This window comes from Oncorhynchus mykiss, chromosome 10, assembly GCF_057628025.1.
Source record: "Oncorhynchus mykiss isolate SJ-2025 chromosome 10, ASM5762802v1, whole genome shotgun sequence".
NCBI lineage: Eukaryota > Metazoa > Chordata > Actinopteri > Salmoniformes > Salmonidae > Oncorhynchus > Oncorhynchus mykiss.
The window spans coordinates 25872189-25888295 of NC_143031.1; the positions used below are offsets into that span (position 1 = coordinate 25872189).

The 16107-nt window shown below is 41.2% G+C and overlaps 1 pseudogene across 1 annotated transcript in view; it reads left to right on the forward strand.

Moving 5' to 3' along the window:
- The first annotated feature begins 2013 nt into the window (after positions 1–2013).
- Positions 2014–16107, forward strand: part of LOC110534872 (putative ATP-dependent RNA helicase DDX10) — a 110530-nt pseudogene continuing 96436 nt past the window's right edge. The window contains exons 1-11 of the transcript XR_016484021.1: positions 2014–2312; positions 2737–2797; positions 2936–3044; positions 3739–3884; positions 5842–5863; positions 7356–7545; positions 8537–8663; positions 8778–8940; positions 9132–9216; positions 15737–15838; positions 16032–16041. The product of XR_016484021.1 is annotated as a putative ATP-dependent RNA helicase DDX10 (transcript). The remainder of the gene's footprint in view (positions 2313–2736; positions 2798–2935; positions 3045–3738; positions 3885–5841; positions 5864–7355; positions 7546–8536; positions 8664–8777; positions 8941–9131; positions 9217–15736; positions 15839–16031; positions 16042–16107) is intronic.

Genomic DNA, 16107 nt, shown 5'->3' on the forward strand with positions numbered 1-16107 from the left:
TGTTGTGTCCAGCTTCTTTTCAAAAATATTTTAAGGTGCAATATGCAGAAATCAAAGCCATTCCTGGTTGCTAAAATTCTAATAGTTTACCTAATTTCAGTTTGAGACAAAAATATAAAGTATACTGTAAAGAATCATTGTACCATCTTACCCGCTGTGAAATATATTAACACCGTTATCCCAGAAACCCTAGACCCACTCTAATTTGCATACCACCCTAACAGATCCACAGATGATGCAATCTCTATTGCACTCCACACTGCCATTTCACACCTGGACAAAAGGAACACCTATGTGAGAATGCTATTTATTGACTACAGGCTTTGGGACTAAACACCTCCCTCTGCTACTGGATCCTGGACTTCCAGGCAGTGAGGGTAGGTAACAACATCCGCCACGCTGATCCTCAACATGGAGGCCCCTCGGGTGCGTGTTCAGTCCCACCCTGTACTCCTTGTTCAGTCATGACTGCACGGCCAGGCACGACTCCAATACCACCATTAAGTTTGTCAATGTCACAACAGTGGTAGGCCTGATCACCGACAATGACAAGACAGCCTATAGGGAGGTCAAGAGACCTGGCCGTGTGGTGCCAGAACAACAACCTCTCCCTCAATGTGATCAAGACAAAGGAGATGATTGTGGACTACAGGAAAAGGAGGAAGGAGGACATTCTCATTGATGGGGCTGTAGTGGAGCAGGTTGAGAGTTTAAAGTTCCTTGGTGTCCACATCACCAACAAACTAACATGGTCCAAGGACACCAAGACAGTTGTGAAGAGGGCACAACAAAACCTATTCCCCCTCAGGTGACTGAAATGATTTGGCATGGGTCCTCAGATCCTCAAATGGTTCTACAGTTGCATCACTGCTTGGCCTCCGACCGCAAGGCACTACAGAGGGTAGTGCATACTGCCCAGTACGTCACCGGGGCCAAGCTTCCTGCCATCCAGGACCTCTATACCAGGCGGTGTCAGAGGAAGGCCCTAAAAATTGTCAAAGACTCCAGCCACCCTGGTCATAGACTGTTCTCTCTGCTACCGCACAATAAGTGGTACCGGACCGCCAAGTCTAGGTCCAAGAGGCTTCTAAATAGATTTTTACCCCCAAGCCATAAGACTCCTGAACATTTAATTAAATGGCTACCCAGACTATTTGCATTGCCACCCCTCTTTTACACTTGTGCTACTCTGTTTATTATCTATGCATAGTCACTTTACATTACCTCCGAGCATTGACTCTGTACCGGTGTCCCCAGTATATAGCCTCACTATTGTTATTTACTGCTGCTCTTTAATTATTTGTTTCAATTAATATTTTTTAAGGTATTATTTCTTAACTGCATTGTTGGTTAAGGGCTTCTAAGTAAGCATTTTACTGTTGTATTTGGCTCATGTGACAAAATGTGTTTTGATTTGATATATTTTCAATAAGCAAAAATATTGTATTTTCAGCTGGAATGAATCTTAAAAATGGGAAACGTAAAAATAGTACTCAGAACAGATCTATCACCAACTTCTTAGACTTGCTTTCAATGAGAATAACAGATCAATTACTTGATCAAATAATCATATATATATAATATATATATATCATATATAATAATAATCAAATATATATATTGCAGCTTGAATACAATTATTTGTATCTGAAACTGCTTTCCGAATGAGCACTATGGTTTTGTTTACACAGGCAGCCCAACTATGATATTTTGTCTAATTATTGGCAAAAGAGCTGATCTGAAAAGTTCAGATGGGACATTTATACACCTCTCTTCAAGCATGATCCATATGGTGCGTTCACGACAACTTAATTTTGGTTAACCCAAAACTGAAGTCTTGCATAATTGGTCAGCTGCTCCATTAAGTGATGGGTCCATAGCTGGACGAAGAGATGCAACACTTTTTCCGTTTGGAGTAAACGTTTTCGTTGCAAAAAGCTTTGCAACAGACTGAACGTTTTGCAATGAATCTGACTAATAAACTACATCTCCCATATCCCTCTTGCGGTTTCATTAACGTCATATTTATGCGTCTACATGCGTGTCTGCTTCAGCGTTTTTATACCAATGGCTGAATTACCAAACATTTATTTTTCAAACATTGAATTCTCCGACCAAATCTGTCCCCCAGGAAAAAGATGGGGAAGAAAAACCCAACCGACACCGCTGATCCTGTGAATAACTTCGAGCGATGGAAGAAGAAATACAATACGACAAAAACAAGAGTCAAACAGGAGAAAATACAGAAAAGGAAACCTGAATGGCAGGTGGAGAAAGAAGGTATTCAACGGCTGGTCAACAAATATAACGAGGTAAACAACGTTTTTGTTTTTATCCTACGAGGTAGGGCGAGACGAGCTAGCTAACGTTAGCTGGCGTAGATGGCTAGGGCCGCATTCTGCAGAATTGAGATAGAAATACGCTATGTAGATCAAACACCTCATGTAGAATAAGGACTCACATCGGCTCTATTCATGGCTTGTCTACCTGCAATGTTGGATAACGTCTGGCAACTGAACATGTCCTAGGACTGTAAATGAGATATGAGACTGTAAATGAGATATCTAGCTAGCTATCACATCTTCAGTCTTATCAAAGCAATCTCCTATCCCATAAGTCATTTTAGGAAGTCCTAGGTTGCGTAACGATAGCTAAATGATTGCTGTTGACAATGATTTGTATCATATCATTACTTCTGGGGCAGTGTAGATACACTTGAACACTTTTGTCTTCTAGATAAATGCCAAGGATGCTGAGAGGTTTTCAGATTTCCCCATCTCCAAGAATACCCTGTGAGGTAAACATAAATTGGTTATGAAATGGCATTGACTGCTTTTGCCATTAATGCAATGTGAACCAACATGCCATTGGCAAACATATTATACCATTGAAAGTATCTCTTGTTTGGGATTGACATTTTTGTTGTTTACCCCAGGTCTAATGGAAGCACAGTATTGTCAGCCCACAGAAATACAGAGACAGACAATTGACTTTGCGTTGCAAGGTAAAGATGTTCTGGAAAAACACTGGCCTTTCTCATTCCTGTGAGTACCCAATTGTGTTCTATATCTATGCAATATTGCAAGCTGATATTTTATTTATTTCACCTTTATTTAACCAGGTAGGCAAGTTGAGAACAAGTTGTCATTTACAATTGCGACCTGGCCAAGATAAAGCAAAGCAGTTCGACACATACAACAACACAGAGTTACACATGGAGTAAAACAAACATACAGTCAATAATGCAGTAGAAACAAGTCTATATACGATGTGAGCAAATGAAGTGAGATAAGGGAGGCAAAGGCAAAAAAAGGCCATGGTGGCAAAGTCAATACAATATAGCAAGTAAAACACTGGAATGGTAGATTTGCAGTGGAAGAATGTGCAAAGTAGAAATAAAAAGAATGGGATGCAAAATAAATAAATACAGTAGGGAAAGAGGTATTTGTTTGGGCTAAATTATGGATGGGCTATGTACAGGTGCTGTAATCTGTGAGCTGCCCTGACAGCTGGTGTTTAAAGCTAGTGAGGGAGATAAGTGTTTCCAGTTTCAGAGATTTTTGTAGTTCGTTCCAGTCATTGGCAGCAGAGAACTGGAAGGAGAGGCGGCCAAAGAAAGAATTGGTTTTGGGGGTGACCAGAGAGAGATAGGGCCTACACGATGATATGAATGCATCCATTATTTCAGGCTATTGATGGCTTGTCATTGCCTTTCACACGTCTTGGTTTCATTTCCAGGTATTGGAATGTTTATCGACAGCAATGGATGGCCTGGGGGCCCTCATCATCTCCCCCACACGAGAGCTGGCCTATCAGACCTCGGGGTGCTCTGTAAAGTGGGCAAGAACCATGAGTTCTCTGCCGGCCTCATCATTGGCAGAAAGGTACACTATTTACTTTCAAGTACCTGTATTTGTTGATCATTTCATGTTGGTTTTGAAAGGAAACGTTTTGTGCCCTGTTATTCCTTTGGATTCTGCAACCGATCATTGATTCATTTAGGCAAGGTTAAAGGATATATATATATATATATATATATATTAATAATAAGGAATTTCCACATGGAGTTAATGGAAGTCAACAAATAGGGCACTGACCACCGTCAGTCTAGCTAGCTAGCTACAGTATCTTGCTAACCTTTTCAAGTTTCAAGTTTTATTTGTCGTATGTACGGGGTACGCATGGTATACTTTGTCCAACAAAATGCTTAATTGCAGGTTCCTTCTTGACAATGCAACAAGAAGTAATGAAAGATAATACCAACATAAAGTAAATGGCAGTATAATAGAATACACATTTTAGCATAAGAATGGTACAGGAGGGCACAATTTATAGTCCAATATTTACACATGTATGGGGGGGGGGGGGGGTGTATAAATTTAGCAGTATAATAAGAGTCTGGTAGGAGCAGTTGTGATTGTGTGTGTAGCATAAATGTATATACTGAACAAAAGTATAAATGGAACATGTAAAGTGAAATAAAAGATCCCAGAATCTTTCCATGTGCACAAAAAGCTTATTTCTCTCATCCACCTGACAGGCTTGGCATATCAAGAAGCTGATTAAACAGCATGATCATTACACAGGTGCACCTACAGCTGGTGACAATAAACGGCTACTCTAAAATGTACAGTTCTGTCACACAACACAATGACACAGATGTCTACATTTTGGGGATTGTACAATTGGCATGCTGACTGCAGGACTGTCCACCAGAGCTGCTGTTTCAGAATTTAATGTTAATTTCTCTACCATATGCCTCCAACGTCGTTTTAGAGAATTTGGCAGTACTTCCAACTGGCCTCACAACTGCAGACCGTGTGCATCCATGCCAGCTTAGGACCTCCACCTCTGACTTCTTCACCTGCGGGATCGTCTGAGACCAGCAGGCCGGACAGCTGATGAAACTGAGCAGTATTTCTGTGTGTAATAAAGTCATTTTGTGGGGAAAAACTCATTCTGATTGACTGTCTGTATCCCCACTGAGCCACGCCCCTGCCCAGTCATGTAAAATCTGTAGATTAGGGCCTAATTTTATTTCAATTAACTCATCTCCTTATATGAACTGTAAATCAGTAAAAATGTTGCATGTTGAGTTTTTATATTTTTGTTCAGTATATGTGTGCATGCCTGAGTGCATGTGTGCTAAGGTGAGGAGAATCAGAGCAGGGGGTCAGTCCAGTTCAAGTGTTCAGGAGTCTGATGGGTTTCAGATACCAACTGGCTCAGAGACCATCTGCCTGACAGTTAGGGAGAACTGCTGGTCTGTGGGGTCCTTTGATGCTGTGTGCCTTATTCAGGCACCATTTTGAGTAGATTACCTGGATGGGTCTGACCTATCTTTGATTTCGCCATCTATTGTTATATAAGTTTTGGCATCTTCCATACATTTTAGCTGACAATCTGCCATAGAAATAGTTAGAATAAGATGACGTTCCGGTAATATGGATAACTATTGAAAGCAATGTTCCCTCGTTTTTTTCCGGCACAGCAAATTTCAGGTCGGCTGAGTGCAAACTTCAACGTTGTGAAAATTCTGTGCAACTTCTGGCACCCGTTTATTGTGAACACTGAGGCTGTACCCGCTTTAAGTTACCGTTATAACAGTGGCCAAGTAGGGCTCTGACTATTTTGATCATAATTTATCCCTATTAGTGGTTTACCGTCTCAAACCATGGAGAAAATGCATCCTGTAACATTTAACATGGAAATAGCTGTCCTATCATTCAGCCTACAGTAGCAGCCAATGTGTGGTGTTCAATGTAGGCCTACATTCCGTGAGATTTTTGGAAAAAAATATGCAGGCCTTGACATTAACTTGTTTATCCACTTTTCCTTCAGATAAGGAGGTTACTGAAGATGTGTTTGATTCAAGAAACCACTTTACAAAATAAATGTAATTATTATTACAATGCCATATTACAGAGAATCAGACAAATTATGCTACCCTCTGCCTATGGGCTACTTAGCTTATTCAAACCTCTCTCAAAATACAGCACTGTCCCTTTAAGACATAAAAATATAAACTCTTTACCTGACTTGCTTTTCAAAGATGTCTAGAAATGTACACGTTTTGTGCTTTTGTAGGAATCAACCACTCCCTCATAGCTGAATAGAATTTAGCTATAACTGGTCTAATAACTCACTAGCAAAGAATATGAACAAATATGCACACGTGGCTACATGCAGCTTCTCGCCTTGATCTCAAAACAAGCACATGCAACCACTGGTGCGCCTAAAATAAAAATTGCAGGTTGCACAGCTAAATATTTGGGTTTGTATGTGAGTAAAATGGTCACACTGTAAAGACCTGCAATGACTTTGCTCATCCCATTGGGCTTCTGAGTGGCGCAGTGGTCTAAGGCACTGTATCTCGGTACTCGAGTTGTCACTACAGTCCCTTGACCAGGTTAGGGGAGGGTTTGGCCGGTGTAGGCCGTCATTGTAAAATAAGAATTTGTTCTTAACTGACTTGCCTAGTTAAATAAAGATACTATTAAAAGGGGAAATCCCTGAGCGGTTTCCTTCCTCTCCGGCAACGAGTTAGGAAGGACACCTTTACCTTTGTAGTGACTAGGTGAATTAATACACCTTCCTAAGTGAAATTAATAACTTCACCATGCTCAAAGGGATATTCATTGTCTGCTTTTTAAAAATGTCTATCCATCTACCAATAGGTGCCCTTCTTTGCGAGGCATTGGGGAAAAACTCCCTGTTCTTTGTGATTGAATCTGTTTGAAATTCATTGAGGGACCTTACAGATAATTGTGTGGGGTACAGAGAGCAGGTACTCATTCAAAAATCGTGTTAAACATTATTGCACACACGGAGTCCATGCAACTTATGTGACATGTTAAGCACATTTTTACTCCTGTATTTATTTAGGCTTGCCATAACAAAGGGGTTGAATATTTACTTATTGGCTCACGACATTTCAGCTTTACATTTTTTTATTAGTGAAACATTTTCTAAAAACATACAGTGGGGCAAAAAAGTATTTAGTCAGCCACCATTTGTGCAAGTACTCCCACTTAAAAAGATGAGAGAGGCTTGTAATTTTCATCATAGGTACACTTCAACTATGACAGACAAAATGAGAAGAAAAACATCCAGAAAATCACATTGTAGTTTTTTTTTATTGATTTATTTGCAAATTATGGTGGATTTTTTTTTTTTTACTGTTGTATGAGCTATAAGTTGTTTATGGACTTTTTTTCACATTCTTACCGTTAATATTAAGCAACATTGCTTGAGTAGCACTGTTTTGATCTGTAGTCAGATCATTGGAGATTAATATACTTGTTTGCAAAATCTATGGTCTTGTGACATCGTCCTAATGGCTTTTTAACTTCCAGTTTTGGATAAGGTGGATCGTATCTTGGACATAGGTTTTGCCGACACTATCAACGCCATAGTGGAGAACCTCCCCAAGACCCGTCAGACACTGCTGTTCTCAGCCACACAGACCAAGTCAGTGAAAGACCTGGCCCGTCTCAGCCTCCAAGACCCAGAGTACGTCTGGGTGCACGAGAAGGCCAAGTTTAGGTAGGAGCTCTATTATATAACACAACAACACCACTATAGTCCTGTATCAAATACTCTTAGTCTTGGCTTTTAGAAATCTGGCAGTTGGGGTTAACGTCCCTTGGATTTCTATAAACTCAGCAAATGAAAAACAGTCTGAATTGATATACTTGTGTACGGTAATGTTTGAATTCAGTAGGGATTTCAATGAGTCTCCGGAGCTACAAGTAGATCATGTGCATGTTAATACTCAGCGATTACAGGGTGCTTACATTGATTGCCTATATCGGGACAAACTGACATCCAGTATTTGGTATGAATACGGGAAATGCAAAAGTGGTCCGGTACATGCAACAAATACGAGCGTTGTCATGGATGCTCTGTGAAGTCCCTAGCCCTTCTAAAGAATGACGTGTCACTGTGCAGTCAGGTGCTGATTGATAGTGTGGTTTCTTTCCCACTAACATAGAATTGTTTATCGGAATGTTAGCAACTTCAATCCAGTCTTACACTTTGATCATACAGCGCTTGCTTTATGCTCTTCTGTAGCTTTTTCAATGAGCCTTTGCTGATAAGCTGGTTTAGTGTTTATGCTGCTGTAATGGCTTTGTCCTCGATGTTGAAGCTCATTTATTATATTAAGGAAGGTCAGGCTACTGCAGCAGAGGAAGAGATGAAAGGATTCTGTCAGCCTTGTCAGGGCTCCTCAGGCAGTGCATGTCAGTGTTTTAAACTGCATTTTACCTGAGACCTGTTAGGAGCGAAGCTGGTATGGCTTCAAATAGCCTACTATTTGAAACATTTGTAAAATCACTCAAGTTTTTACAGTTATTTCAAATTGTTGCTTTTTTTAAAAACCCAGGTATGCTGCACAATCAAATGCTGCCCCAGCTTTAAATGTTAAGGCACACACCGCCTTAGTTCTTTATCCTCTGTAGCAACAAGACAAAGACAAACATAAACCACCTGAAAGAAGCCAATCTAAAAACGTCATGTTTGTGTGTCCATGTAGCACGCGGGCCACACTGGAGCAGAACTACGTGGTGTGTGAGCTGTCCAAGAATGTCAACATGCTCTTCTCCTTCATCAGGAGCCACCTGCAGAAGAAAGTAATAGTCTTCTTTGCCTGCTGCCAAGAGGTGAGACTCTGCTAGTTCGTGTAACCGCTCCTCCATTTGGCTTATTATAGCTTCATGGTCAAGTTGTAGTCTGAGCTGCAAACATGAAGTCTCTCTTTCTCTCGCCATCCATAGGTGCAATACCTGTTGCGGGTCTTCTGCCGGCTGCGTCCGGGCATGCCCATCCTGGCCCTGCATGGGAAGCAACAGCAGATGAAGAGGGTGGAGGTCTACAACGACTTCATCAAGAAGAAGAACGCTGTGCTCTTCGCCACAGACATTGCAGCCAGAGGCCTAGGTAATGCTAACACTTCAGCAGTCTAGTCTACAGACTGGCTCGATGTTCGTAGTCAGTAGGGACAGAGATACCGTTTTTGGGCACAGTTCAAACGCTGCCCCTAAAATGAAAAATATTTACTGTTCTGATACAAGGCAGCAGGTTCTTCACGGCTGGTGGTGAGTAATTGTTACGTCCCCCCCACTTTGCAGACTTCCCTGCTGTGAACTGGGTGTTGCAGTTTCACTGTCCAGAGGACGCCAACACACACATCCACAGAGTGGGACGAACCGCCAGGTAATAACCCCTCTCTAGCCTTACCTGGAATAAAAGTCTATGCACCATCTCCTTGAAGGGCATGTTTTCATTGTATATGAATGAAAATGTGCATATTAGGGATTAACATGGGTAACTGGGGTCCCGGGCAGACTCTTTATATTTTCCGAAAAATGTTTATGACAAGACCTGTGAAATGACAACATTTTACCCCAATGCCGGCACTAATGCAATTCCATAAAATGCACATGTGCAGCATCAGATTAGCAAATAAAAATATTCTGCCACATTATCTAATCAGGTTGTTGCATGGAAGCCTTTAGCCTAAAGTATTTACTTCACACAAAGTAAAAGCACACGCACAATTGACCCCTACAGTATAGCCGATAAAAGATGTGCCTCTTTGACCTGTCATTGACTCTTCAAACAGTCACATTTGATAGGCCTATAAATTGTGCCTTCCTGTATTGTACATCTGCTAAAATATGTATTCTGTTCTACTGCCATTGACTTTATGTTCATATTTCTTATTGTTGCATTGTCGAGAAGGAACCTGCAAGTAGGTATTTCATTGGATGATGTACAGTGCATTCCTAAAGTTTTCAGACCACTTTACATTTTCCACATGTTGCGTTACAGCCTTATTCTAAAATAGTTTTTCCCCCTCCTTACTTCGGAGCTGAGATTACAAGCCCGTAGAAGAACCTGATCACATGAAGGGCATTGGCAAATTTTTGCCTAATAAGAATTGAGGTATCTGAGATTAATCTTGGTTTCATCAGACCACAGAATCTTGTTTCTCATTGTCATAGTCCTTTAGGTTCCATTTGGCAAACTCCAAGCGGGCTTACATATGCCTTTTATTGAGGAATGGCTTTCATCTGGCCACTACCATAAAGGCTTGATTGATGGAGTGCTACAGAGATGATTTTCCTTCTGGAAGGTTCTTCCATCTCCACAGAGGAACTCTAGAGCTCTGACAGAGCTCTAATTGGGTTGTTGGTCACCTCCCTGACCAAGGCGCTTATCCCCCGATTGCTCAGTTTGGCCGGGCGGCCAATCTTGGTGGTTCCAAACTTCTTCCATTTAAGAACAATGGAGGGGACCTTCAATGCTGCAGAAATGTTTTTGTACCCTTCCCCAGATCTGTGCCTCGACACAATCCTGTCATGGAGCTCTAAGGACAATTCCTTCGAACTTGTGGCTTGGTTTTTGCCCCGACATGCACTGTCAACTGTGGGACCTTTATATAGGCAGGTGTGTGCCTTTCCAAGTAATGTCCAATCAATTGAATTTACCACATTTGGACTCCAATCAAGTTGTCGAAAAACATCTCAATAATGATCAATGGAAACAAGATGCACTTGAGTTCAATTTTGAGTCTCATAGCAAAGGGTCTGAATACATTTTTTTCTACAGTTGCTAAAATTTCTAAACACCTGTTTAATGCTTTGTCATTATTGGGTATTGATGAGGATATATAATAATTTCATCCATTTTAGAATAAGGCTGCAACGTAACAAAATGTGGAAAAGAGGAAGGGGTCCATATACTTCCCGAATGCACTGAATATGCGTATACCGTACATACGACTAAAACTTGAAACGATGCACAATTCACTACATAGGCATCTCTGTCCATTTACAATTCAGTGGCATAATGGAAAATTCTATCTTCTCCTCTACTAGAGCCTAGGCTATTTTCCTATCCAGTCCCAATCCCACTGAAACCCAAAATGACTCCTGTCTCGCATTCAAATTGCTAAGTTTATTCTGTACTTCATAGGTTGCATAATCAAAGCAGGTCTCTTGCCTTTGCATGTCAAAATACTGCTATAACATTTCCCCTGCTTCTCTGTGCTGTCTTGTTCTTGCTGCCCATACGAGAGCTTCGGTAGAGAATGTGACATCAACAAACTGTGTGAGAGTAGATATGCATATTTTTTTTAAATGTTGGTCCCGTTAAGAGGCCTTTTATTTAAACTATATCTCCCAGTCATCTATGAGCTGATCTGCTATCTATGGGGCGGCAGGGTAGCCTAGTGGTTAGAGCATTGGGCTAGTAACCGGAAGGTTGCAAGTTCAAATCCCCGAGCTGACAAGGTTTAATCTGTCGTTCTGCCCCTGAACAGGCAGTTAACCCACTGTTCCTAGGCCGTCATTGAAAATAAGAATTTGTTCTTAACTGACTTGCCTGGTTAAATAAAGGTAAAATAAAAAATAAAAATAAAAATCTGTATAATCATAAACTCAAATTTGCCAAATATAGGAGATAACCTATAACTAATGACAGAATATCTAACAAGCTTAGCATCTTTTGTGTTTGACCACCGTTACAAAGTTCGTATGATTCGGCAATGCTGTTTTTGGGTTGCGTCCTTAGCTCTCTGTGTTGAGAGCCTACTGCTGAATTGAGGAACATAACACTCTGAATTTATGAATGGCCTGTTTCGCAATTCACAACAACATCATTGGCGATCAAAGATAGTGCTCTTATCATTACTAAATATCAGTTTCATTTGCTCTGAAATCTTTACATAGTTGCGCTGCACCCATCTTATTTGCGGAGAACCCTGTGATCGTGACCCTATCTTGGTTTTAAATGCTTTAAATTGGCACTTCCAATTTCTGGGATATTTCCTGGGAGTCTCGTAATAAATACATTTTTCCTCTATTGAAACTTGGTAGACTTTCGGGAAAATATTAATCCAACAAATTACGTTTTTTCAACAGTAGTTTTAAAGTGAAGTTATCACAGTGAAGTGCTGAATCTTCCAGGGACACTGCCATTTGCACAAATGTACCCACAAGACACCATTACAATTATTGCATAGAGTGCAACAGTTAAGTTCCTTCTGATAGACAATCCATTATCCTATCATCACATATCACAATAGTTGACCTACTCACCAGATGGCAGTGTTGTATGGTCCACCTCTCACACCACCTTTCCCTGTGGCCTACAGTTTGCACATTATAACCTCGAGTGTTAACTCCGACTGGCTTTCAAATATGTTCCAAAGCGCCAAAATCCAGCAGTACCTACTGTACTGTAGGTGACACATGATGCTGTTCTGGTTTTGTATTGTTCTCTGTTACTACATTGGTGAGTTGGTACCATAGCAGTTTGCCCAGCTGCAGTGCTGACTCATGGGTGTGTGTAATCGCACTCCAATAGCACCCGGGAGTTGCAGCAGTATTTTTGTGAAAAAGAGTGAGTATTGGTGTAAGAGTGAGTGTGTGTCTAAGACAGACATTACCTATTCGGAGCTCTGTGCAGCTGTGTCAAAGACGCACACTTAATGACAGCAACAATGTACGCACGTCTTAAGCAGTCAGTATGTGCTTCCAGCCACTGCACTGCTACAGTGTGTATTGCAGTTAGTTCAGCAGTCTGTTGAGTGAGCTGTTTAAACCTCTGGGCTCCGAATGTCACAATCTGAAGCTTCTGAGTTGCCATACCCCTTGGTAAAATTCTTGCTTGTCGGTTCTTTTGTGTGAACTAACAGGATGGAAGGGGAATACTTTCTAGGCTTACTGCGATCAGACATTTGCATTTGTTTGGGGTCTTTGCAGCATGCTACTGCTGTTTTGTAGGTGTCAGCATGATTCAGTTCGACTGGCACCTCCCTTAAAAGACCTTCGCTTTTAAAACTAGAAAAAAGCGGTAATAGTACTGTTTGTTAATCTATGACTCAAGAAATGTCATTTTGAGATTTTTGCACAGGAGATCTTAGTCGTCCAATTTTACATCAAACTAATATGTTTGGTATAGTATTTGTCAAGTTAACAAATGTGCATGAAAAAAAATTTGCTCGTTGAATGACAAACAATTGAAGAATCTTTACTGTTGACCAATCACCGACAAAGGGGCATGAACTTCGGCTACGGATTAGAGAATGGTTCACTTGTGATCCGCATTTTAGGGTATTGTCCTAACTAGTTGTCCTAACTTAAAAATTGACCAATAGAATTATTAACCGGGGTTCCTGCATATGCAGGAATGCCCACAGGTAGCCTAGTGGTTAGAGTGTTGGGCCAGTAACCGAAAGCTTTCTGGATCGAATCTCTGAACTGACAAGGTAAAAATCTGTTGTTCTGCCCCTGAACAAGGCAGTTAACCCACTGTTCCCTGGTAGGCTGTCATTGTAAATAAGAATTTGTTCTTAACTGACTTGCCTAGTTAAATAGGCGGGAGCGAATGACACTGTGTGCTAGCTTAGCCACCTACTTCTAAGGAGGACTCCTGTACACAGGAGGCTGGGATGACAGTGTGTGCTGGCTAGATAACTATCAAGCTCGCACAGTGTCGCTAACTATCAAGCGCGCACAGTGTCCTTCGCCCCCACCTGTCTGGCACGATTGTCTCTGGTACACAGCAAGCTTGAGGCAGGGGCAATGTGAGCTAGCACGTGGGAGGCGGGTACGACCGGTAGACAGTGTCCTTCGCCTTAAATGGTGGGGAACGCCTCAAATTGGGGACTTCCGTTGCACACTTGATCGACTTAAGCTTGCCTTGAGATCACCCTTGCCGAAAGCTGGGAACACCACACTAGCTGCCTGGTATTTTGAAGTAATGTGCAAAGAGAGTTGTAGCAGCTGCCAATGTAGCATCAGCTCAGCCTCTACAGCTTTGTTTCAGTCTGTCTGTTTATCTCTCTTTCTGTCATAAAAGTCTGACTCTGCATGTATTTCACAGTTCTTCTTGCTGAGCTGAAGAATGTAGCTCTCACTCCACCACCTTTGTCTTGCAACCCATCTCTCTCCCTCTGCATCTCTGACTTGGTCACAAAACCATAACCCTCCTATAATCATGAAGGACTTCTTTATGAAATGAAACCCATGATGAAAACAAGTCCATTATGATCATAAGAGGTGTAACATTAACTGTGCAAATGTAGCAGATTGTAGAAGTTATGTATGCATTTGTGGTTGAGCAGTATCCTTTTACAGCTGAAATAAAACATCTCTCAAATATTGTGAACACATTTCCGTACATCCTTATTAGATAGCATTTCTTCTTTGGCAAGATAATCCATCCACCTGACAGGTGTGGCATATCAAGAAGCTGATTTAAACAGCATGATCATTACACAGGTGCACCTTGTGCTGAGGACAGTAAAAGGTAACTTTAAAATGTGCAGTTTTGTCACACAACACAATGCTACAGATGTCTCAAGTTTTGAGGGAGCGTGCAATTGGCATGCTGACAGCAGAAATGTCCACAATTTTCTCTACCATAAGCTATGTTGTTTTAGAGAATTTGGCAGTAAGTCTAACCGGCCTCAACCGCAGACCATGTGTAACCACGCTAGCCCAGGACCTCCACATCCGGCTTCTTCACCTGCGGGATCGTCTGAGGGGGAGGGTGGGGTGCTGAGGATTATTTCAGTCTGTAATAAAGTCCTTTTGTTGGGAAAAAATGCGTTCTGTTTGGCTGGGCCTGGCTCCCCAGTGGGTGGACCTGGCTGGCAAGTGGGTGGACCTATGGCTGCCCAGTGTCGTGGTAATTTCTTGTATTACTAAACATTGAGAGAGCAAACCAGACACCAGTCAAAGTTATACATAAACTTCATCTTTTAATTATATGTGAGCTTCACCATAGCCCTGTGACTCTCAGATCAATTCAGTGTCTATAAATGAATTCTCTGAGAGTGCTTACAAAACAGTTGTTAGTATCATTTATAGCCAAGACACACCCATCTCAACTCACATGACGAGAAACAGATCTCAAGAACAGTTCACAAAGAACCTTTTACTTGAAAGAGGAGTATCCCGTAGCCAGATAGCATTAGCTATAAATAATCGTTCAGTTTGGTCTCCTAAACGAAGTTCTTATCTCGTTCTTGGTACAACATAGTACCAAACCATTACCTCATCCAATGGCATATATAAATTGTCAATTCTAGATACTTCCATCTCAAATACACCCCCTCCTGGACAAGATCTGAAAAGACAGTGAGCCTCTTAGGTCATATACTAAATCAAGATAAGGGCAACCTCAGAGGGGCCATACAATAGTTAGACACATTCCCATAAGAAGACAATCCTCCATTCTGTCCTCCTCCCCTTCTGATATTCTTCATAGCATCACATGGTTTAACAGATACATTGACATATGAAGACAAGCCTGACCTCTCCCCTCTCTGGGCCCCTCGTGACTAAGCCCTAGCAGAGAAGGGATAACTGCAAACTGCCAACAGTATTATATAAAAGAAGACATCCTAATGACAAATATCTCACATAAGCATTATTATGTAAATAAAACATCTTATTTATCAATGTTACCTAACTAATTCTGATTCTGCTACCACACCAGTCATGTGAAATCCATCTCCAATCCTACTGAATTTATATCAATTGACTGATTTCCTTATATGAGCTGTAACTCTGTAAAATCTTTGAAATTGTTCCATGTTGTGTTATATTTTTGTTCATCATATGTTATTACACCCACTCCTGTGAGCTATTGACCAATTAACTTATTTATACATTTAGGACAAACAATTTAAAACAAAAATCTACTGTTTTTCACCTTACAGATATAAGGAGGGAGGAGAGGCTCTGCTCGTCCTGCTGCCCTCAGAGGAGGAGCGCATGCTATCCCAACTCCAGGAGAAAAAAGTCCCCATCAACAGAATCCAGTGAGTTTACTTACAACCTCCTCACATATGCTTGTGCTTGCACGCGTGCACACACACACACTTGTATTTCACTGGGACTGGGCAGGCTGTTGGTTGTGGAGATCTACTGTAGGTGAGAAATTAAAACAAAACAAGTGGTGGACTGTAGTTTTAGTTTTTACTGTTTTTAAGCTTTATTCTGTGTCTCCACTAGGGCAGTGACGGTACAAGTGTCGTAATATATTTTCCATGGCAACTCTTTGGTCTTTTTTAAAAAGCTGTTGTTTGTG